The following is an 8,665-nucleotide window of genomic DNA, read 5'->3' on the forward strand; positions in this document are numbered from 1 at the left end:
AAAAAGGCTCGATCATACTCAAAGCTGTTCTCTGGTACAGGTTTGTGATGAATATTAAATTTTCCAGTTCAGGAATGTATTTAAAGGTAAGTACGTAAGAAAAATTTCAGTAATTAACACAATGTAAGCAATTAAAGGTAAGTATTCAAGGTAAGCTCAGCCAGCAGAGAAACGTACTTTTTGCCGAAATTGCAGTTTTCGTACATTTTTCGTATCCGGAAATATTCAGAAAACGATTTTCATATTTGTTCATTTTTCGTAGCCGAAAAATGTCATCTTTTTTCAAAACAATAATTTTAAAATATTTGTTCAAACTAAGCATTTGAAAATATGTATACGTATTCATCAGTAGCTGAGTGTGCAGAGAAGTGTGGTACTATTTGTTAGCTTTCAGGAGGTCCCGGGTTCGAATTCCGTCAGAAGCAACACATTACAATTATTTATTCAAATTGAAATAATTGCTGAATCTTAAAATTGTTTTTTGTTTGGTTTCCTGCAACTATGAAAAAGTTTCTGTGAAGTTAATAATGAAATAGTTTTCAACGAAAGATTTAATCAGAAAAATTTTAGGGAAATAGCCGAAAGCGCATCCGTTTTACAACCATTTTCGATAGTTTTCTGCACATACGTTTCGGATGAACACTTTAGTGGGAGAATTGATCTGAAAAACGTCCGAAAATGGAATCGGAAAACGGATGAAACATCAGGTGTTTATACGAAATTGTTTCCATTTTCGGATACGTTTCCGGATATTTTGCTGGCTGGGAGTATTCCATGTTGTAAATTCATTATTACGAACTAATATTAGTTTTAAAACTCAATTAGATTATTAACTTGTTTATACCTACGCAAGAACCGCATTAACAAAAAGCTGATTTGACTCAAAACATATTTCTTTGAAGCATTTATACCTGTGTCGTTATAGCGCACTCGCTAAAAGCGTATTCAAAAGTAAAGAAAATTTGTTATTTTTATTCGATATTTCTTAAATAATTAATTTACGCGGTGGACCGAAATGGAAGCGAACAAGAATTCAAATTTGTTATAATAATAATTCAAATTTAAAACGGGCTGCATAAGGAAACCAGCATTTTTTCACTTCGCGTGAAATGAGTGATGTGTTTATACCTGTTTTCTAACCGATGTAAGAAATAAAAAAGCGATTTGAAAACAAATTCGAGTCAATACACTTTTGAATTTCTGAGCGTATTGAAAGTTGGTTTATGCATCCATTTTGAATTACAGCGAACTGGGTCAAAGCGCTTTGTGTGTTGGTATAAACAAGGTATATGACTCATGTCCTCGACACTTTGAGAGCTGACACGTTTCTTTGGAGGGTTTGCTAGGTCTAAAACCACATTGACTAGGCCCATCAGTTCGTTGCCCTGGGCTGAAATCTTTCACACAATATGCTGGATAAAACCTTCTGACCTATGCTTAGAAGGCTGATCCCACGATAGTTGGCGCCTAAGGCGCGGTCGCCTTTCTTGGGGATTCCTTTCATTTGACCATATTCTGCATTCAGGCAGGTCGTCAGCTCCAGCAGCTTTGTGGTTTTTTACCCGCGTAATTGCTATTAGTACCTCGACATAGTCAGATAGTGGGAAATCGACTCCATCATCATCGACTGTGTGTTCGGGTTCGTCTTCTCCACAACTTTCCATGCTGCTACCATTCAGTAAGTTTGAAAAGTGTTGCATCTAGAACAAAGACACGCTCTGGACATCGGTAGCCATAGTTGTTATGACAGGAGTTCGCCGTGGTCTTCAAACCTTCAGCAAGTCGCTTAACTCTCTGGTAAAATTTTCGCGTATTTTTCTATCGTCAACCATTCTAAGATCTTCGCACTCACGTATTTTGGCCTCTCTCGTCTTAGCGCGGTAAATACGTTGCTTTCCTCTCGCAGCGTTGCCCTGTGGGCGGCATTTCCTTCTCTGCAGCATGTTGTTCTTTCAGGTTCGCTGAAATCCGACGATTTTCTCGGCGGCGGAACTTAATGAGCGAGAAATGTGATTCCATTGCACGCATATGTCGGTATAATTTGGCCGTCTGTTGTGATTTCAGATTTTCGGCGTTGAGCTGTCCTTGCATATACAGTTTAGCACTTCAAACAAGGTCGTTTTTCGGCCTTCGCGCGAAACAAAAGCTTTCATTATTTTTCGCAAATCTAAGGATCCAGTTCTGAACAATACAACAAAGGTAAAATGAGTTTTGGGCAGAGACATAACTATTATAAGAGAAAAGAATAAAAGTCAACCAATAATCATTATATTAAGATAAATATTTTTCGAGTCATCTATAATTATTATTCAAGGACTTATATTATAAAAGTCCTTTGATAATAATTTCATAATAATTATCAGAGAAATAAATATTTTAAGTCTTCAAAGACTTTTATTTTAAGACTTATATTATAAAAGTTTCTTATAATAATTATCATTGATAAATATTTTCAAGTCTTCAAAGAATTTTATTTTAAGACTTATATTATAAAAGTCTTTTCATAATAATTATGAGCGCGAAAAAATTTTTAAAGTCTTAAACGACGGGAGTTGTTCAGGAGCATTTCAGGTTTAGTTGGGGAGTTCAGAGCTAGATGGGGCCCAGTTCGGGACTAGTTGGGGAGCAGTTTGGGACCAGTTGGGGCTGGGTTTGGGACCCGTTCAGGATTATATACAAAATTTTTTTGCGCTCATAATAATTATCAAAAGACTTTTATAATATAAGTCTCAAAATAAAAGTCTTTGAAGACTTAAAAATGTTTATCTCAATGATAATTATTATAACAAAACTTGTATAATATAAGTCTCAAAATAAAAGTCTTTGAAGACTTAAAAATATTTATATCGCTGATAATTATTATGAAAATACTTCTATTATATAAGTCTTAAAATAATAGTTATCGATGACTTAAAAAATTTTCTCACACTTAATTATTATCAAACGGCTTTTATAATTCTTACGAAAATGTTTATGACTTTTTTAAAACTCCACCATGAAATAATTATTATTCTGGGTCTCTTGTTTTGGTCATTCGTGTACCGAGGTGATTTTTCAATTTCCACCAAACACTGAAAGACCCCTCACAAGAAGCCGATGAATCTGGAACCGTCATTTATTTTACTAGCCTATATACATGCATACTTGATATTAAAAGCTTGTCGTAGCAGTAGAATATTTTCGAGGTTGGTCGAATATGTCAGCTCAGCATGAATGTTTTTCTCTTGGCATGTTTTTCAATATTTGGGGCTGAGGATAGAGATTACACAATTCAAAATCATCTCACTCAGTTATAATGTTTCAAGACCCGGGTTCGATTCCCTTGTTTCGAAAAATATCCAGAACATGGTGTTTCTAATAGCGATCGCCCTCGGCAGCCAATAGTAACTCTTCTGTAAGGCGTCGGCGTAACGTTATCGTCCTTTCATATTGTGGCAACATCGTCTCGAAGGAAGGTGGCTACACAAAAATGCAACACTGTTTTCTGTATCAAGTGTTATCACTAGTTTTTTCTTTTAAAATCGAAAAGTGATTAACGTACGATTGAAGTGACTCTTTACATACAAATAAAAACTAAGTTTCTTAAAGCGTTTCGCTTGCTTAATACATAGTACAAAATAGAAGTTTCATTTGTATTGAGCAGCAGTGCTCTTAAAACTAGTTATTTACAACATTCTTCAAAAAACTTAACTGCTGCAAGTCTTCAAAGCAGCTTGCAGCTTTTCGTGGAAAAATACGATCGCTGAATCGTGCAACATGAGCGAGGCTTCCGATGAGAAGGTAGACTGCCACATATGCAAAAAGCCCGAGGAGGGTGATATGGTGCAATGCGATAGCTGCGACAATTGGTTCCACTTTGTATGCGCCAATGTTTCTTCTGGTATCGAATCCATCGACTGGCTGTGCAGTGAGTGTGCAACAAACAAAACAGTGGTCAATGCGCAAGAGGAAGGTGAATCTATTGGTGCTACGAACGCAAGTATGCAGGTAGCAGGAAATGGAGGTAAACACGATGGTTCAAATCGCAAGGACACGGAATCTGTTTTGCAAAGCGAGGTAAGGGAGTTGCAAAAGCAAGTACTCCAGCTACGTAAAGAAAATGATATTTTGCAAAGTCGCCAAAATAATTCGGGTGTACAAGCAACCAAGGTCACCACGTTGCCAACCACGAGCGTAGATTATAGATTCAATGCGCTAACCACGGGCACACAGGGTGACACAAACGCGCAGTACACAGGGTTAAGAGCGCAAAGCAATTTCTTTTTGCCAAGCACGAGCGCACAGGCACTGACTACGGGCATGAAGAACATTTCATTGCGAGGCAATTCAATGGAGCGAATTACGGGCACAGGACCCCTTCCAAGACAGTTGAACACAAGTGATCAGTACACATATACTGCAAGGGGCATGCAGAGTCAACTAAACGCAGGTGCCTACATCGGCGCGAATCATAGTTTGAATAATGACTTCTTAAGGCAAGATCACGACGGTGGCGGTTATGGCGGCTCCATGTGCGGTGGTTATCGCACTGGAGAACGTCAGTCAAATTATAACTTGACAACTGTGCAAATTCAAGCAAGACAAGCTCTGCCAAAAGAGTTGCCACACTTCAGTGGCAAACCCGAAGAGTGGTCGATGTTTATTAGTAGCTATGAAAATTCAACTCGTATATGTGGCTTTACTAATGATGAAAATCTACTTCGATTGCAGCGCGCCTTAAAAGGAAAAGCACTCGACTATGTACGAAGTCAACTTTTGATTCCAGCACTAGTACCTGATGTCATTTTAACGCTCCGTACAATTTTTGGTAGGCCTGAACATATAATAAATAGTCAATTAGAAAAAGTTCGCTCATCGTCAGATGTAAACGCCAACAAACTTGAAACGCTTATACCATTTTCACTTGAAGTGAAAAATTTGACAGCGACGGTCGCTGCGGCCGGACTTACGTCACATTTGAATAATCCTATGCTTTTAAGAGATTTAATTCAAAAACTTCCAGCTCAAATGCGTTTAGATTGGGCAGTGCATTCAAATGGTTATCTTATCTTACTAATATTATAAATGTGAAAGTTTGTATGTTTGGATGTTTGGGAAATCATCACGCGGAAACGACTGAACGGATTTGCATGAAATTTGGTACACAGATAGCTTATGGGCCAGATTGGTTAACCGGCTATTTTTTTAAGAGTTGCCACCTGTTAAAAAAGTTTAATTTATTTAATATGCGGGAACGACTGAATGGATTTTCATGAAAATTTTCACACAGATAGCTTATGACCTAGATTGGAAAATAGGCTACTTTTTTAAGAGTTGCCACCTGTTAAAAAAGTTTCAATTAATTAATACGCGGAAACGACTGAATGGATTTGCATGAAATTTTGCAAGCAGATAGCTTATGACCTACAGTGGAAAATAGGCGAATTTTTTGGAATAGTTGCCACCTGTTAAAAAAGTTTAATTAAATTAATACGCCGAAACGACTAAACGGATTTGCATGAAATTTTGCACACAGATAGCCTATGACCTAGGTTAGAAAGTAGGCTACTTTTTTAAGAGTTGCCACCTGTTAGAATGGAGGATGGTTCCGTGCGCAGAAGTGGAAAACTTTTGACTGCCATTCACCTGGGAGTGGCCAGAAGCGATTCTTGTGCGTACGGTTCAAATCGCAGCTCACAACGTCCGGATATTTATATCCACGTATCCTCTGGGTAGCAACCAAACACCCGTTTGGGAGCGAGCTAAAGTGAGAAGGCGTAAAACTTCGCATGCGCTGGGTTTGGGTCCCGCCACGTTAAAACCCCGCCCAATGAAAAATTCCAACAAGCCTCGGATGAGACCCCCTTTTTCTGATGACGACCACGGCAAACGTATAAAGGACTATGATTTAAGGGTATGCACCTGGAATATCCGGACCCTTAATGGGGAAGGTGCCTCTGCCCGGCTGGTTGATGTCCTCGGGAAGACAAAGGCTGACATCACCGCCATCCAAGAAAGTCGATGGACGGGGCAAGGTAAAGTAAGCGTGAAGTCTTGCGACGTCTACTACAGTTGCCACGTAAAGGAGCGCAAATTCGGTGTTGGATTCGTGGTAGGAGAGAGACTCCGTCGCCGAGTACTGGCGTTCACCCCGGTGGACGAACGTCTAGCCACAATCCGCATCAAAGCTAGATTCTTCAACATCTCGCTCATCTGCGCCCATGCCCGACGGAAGAGAAGGATGAGGCGTCCAAGGATCTCTTCTATGAGCGCTTGGAACGTACATATGAGCGCTGCCCCCGACACGATGTCAAAATCGTGCTTGGCGATTTTAATGCCAAGGTGGGCAAGGAAGGGATCTTTGGCGCCACTGTCGGAGAATTCAGCCTCCACGACGAAACGTCCGATAACGGACTGAGGCTGATCGACTTCGCCGGGGCCCGAAATATGGTAATATGTAGTACTAGGTTCCAGCATAAGAACATCCACCAAGCTACATGGCTGTCTCCAGATCGAAAAACGAGAAACCAAATCGATCATGTTGTGATAGACGGAAGGCATGCTTCAAGCGTTTTGGACGTACGTACACTCCGAGGGCCAAACATCGACTCGGACCACTATCTTGTTGTAGCCAAGATACGCACCCGCCTCTGTGCAGCAAAAAATGTGCGCCCAACAATGCAAGGAAAGCTTAACGTCGAAAAGCTGCAATCACAACAGACGGCCAATTTATTCGCCACTCGACTCACACACCTGCTCTCTGAGAGCACTCTTCAACAATCCGACGTACGCGAGCAGTGGAACCACATTTCCCGATCATTAAGTACCGCCGCCGAAGAAGTAGTTGGATTTCAGCGAGCCCGAAAGAACAACTGGTACGATGAGGAATGTCAAGAAGCCGCAGAGAAAAAAAGATGCCGCCTACAGGGCCACGCTGCGATCGGGCGCAACGCGAGCCATGTGGGACCGTTATAGGGAACTGAAGAAGGAAGCGAGACGTATTTGCCGCAATAAGAAGAGAGAGGCCGAAATACGTGAGTGCGAAGAGCTTGAGATGCTGGCCGACAGGAAGAACGCCCGAAAATTCTACCAGAGGGTTAGGCGACTTACGGAAGGTTTCAAGACCGGGGCGAACTCCTGTAAGAACAACAATGGCGACCTAGTGACCGATGTCCAGAATATACTTAAATTGTGGAGGGAACACTTTTATAACCTACTGAATGGTAGCAGCGCTGAAAGTAGTGAGGAAGACGAACCCGAGTCCCCAGTCGATGATGATGGAGTAGCTGTCCCACCGCCTGACTATGACGAGGTACGAATAGCGATTACGCGGCTGAAAAACAACAAAGCTGCTGGAGCTGACGGCCTGCCAGCCGAGCTATTCAAGTACGGCGGCGAGGAGCTGATGAGGTGCATGCATCAGCTCGTATGCAGATTATGGTCAGATGAACGCATGCCCGACGACTGGAATTTAAGTGTGCTCTGCCCAATCCACAAGAAAGGCGACCCCGCCATACGCGCCAACTACCGCGGAATTAGCCTTCTAAGCATAGGTTACAAGGTCTTATCGAGCGTATTGTGCGAAAGACTGAAGCCCACCGTCAACGAGCTGATTGGACCTTATCAGTGTGGCTTTAGGCCTGGAAAATCCACCATAGATCAGGTATATCACCGGAAAATACTGAAAATTTGCTTGATAATACGCTCTTTAAAGTACATTTCTGCAAGTTTTATGTGCAGTATGTAATAAATAAATAAACGTTTTAAAATTCATAAACTGCACTTTATTTACATAAGATTAACAGAACTCAAACACTTTTAACCGACTTCAAAAAAGGGGAGGTTATCAATTCGCCGGAATACATATTTTTTTTACCCCGTGAACCGATTTCAATAATCCTTTTTTATACCCGAGCGCACTTGTGCACAAGGGTATTATAACTTTGTTCACATAACGGTTGTTTGTAACAGGCAAAACGAATCGAGATAGATATAGACAAATGTATACATAAATGCTCAGGATGAAAAGAGAAATCGATTAAGCGGTGACTGTCTGTCCGTCTGTCCGTCCGTCCGTCCGTCCGTCCGTCCGTCCGTCCGTCCGTCCGTCCGTCTGTGCACACGATAACTCGAGTAAAAATTGAGATATCTTAACGAAACTTGGTATGTGCACTTCTTTCGGGCGTAGGACGGATGGTATTGAAAATGGGCAAAATCGGACAATAACCACGCCTACCTCCCATATAACGGTAATTTTCAGAAATACAAAAACTGCGATATTTTAGTAACTACTGAAGATAATTCACTCAAAATTGATATTTATAATAAATTTTAGACGAAAAATAAGAATATTAACATTTTTTTGAAAATGGGCGTAGCCACGCCCACTTATGGTTACATGTGTATATCTTGGTAACCGCTGCATCAATTTATTTCAAACTTTGCACAGTTGTTGGCCTTAATACAGCATACTAAATGACCGAAAATTTTAAAAATCGGACAATAACCACGCCCACTTCCCATATAACGGTAATTTCCAAAAATACGAAAACTGCGATAGTTTCGTAACTACTGAAGATAATTCACTCAAAATTGATATTTATAATAAATTCAAGACGAAAAATAAGAATATTAACATTTTTTTGAAAATGGGCGTAGCTACGCCCACTTATGGTTACATGTGTAT

Source organism: Rhagoletis pomonella, unplaced genomic scaffold, assembly GCF_013731165.1.
Source record: "Rhagoletis pomonella isolate Grant_MI unplaced genomic scaffold, Rhpom_1.0 Rhpom_scaffold_00002, whole genome shotgun sequence".
In the NCBI taxonomy this organism is placed as follows: domain Eukaryota; kingdom Metazoa; phylum Arthropoda; class Insecta; order Diptera; family Tephritidae; genus Rhagoletis; species Rhagoletis pomonella.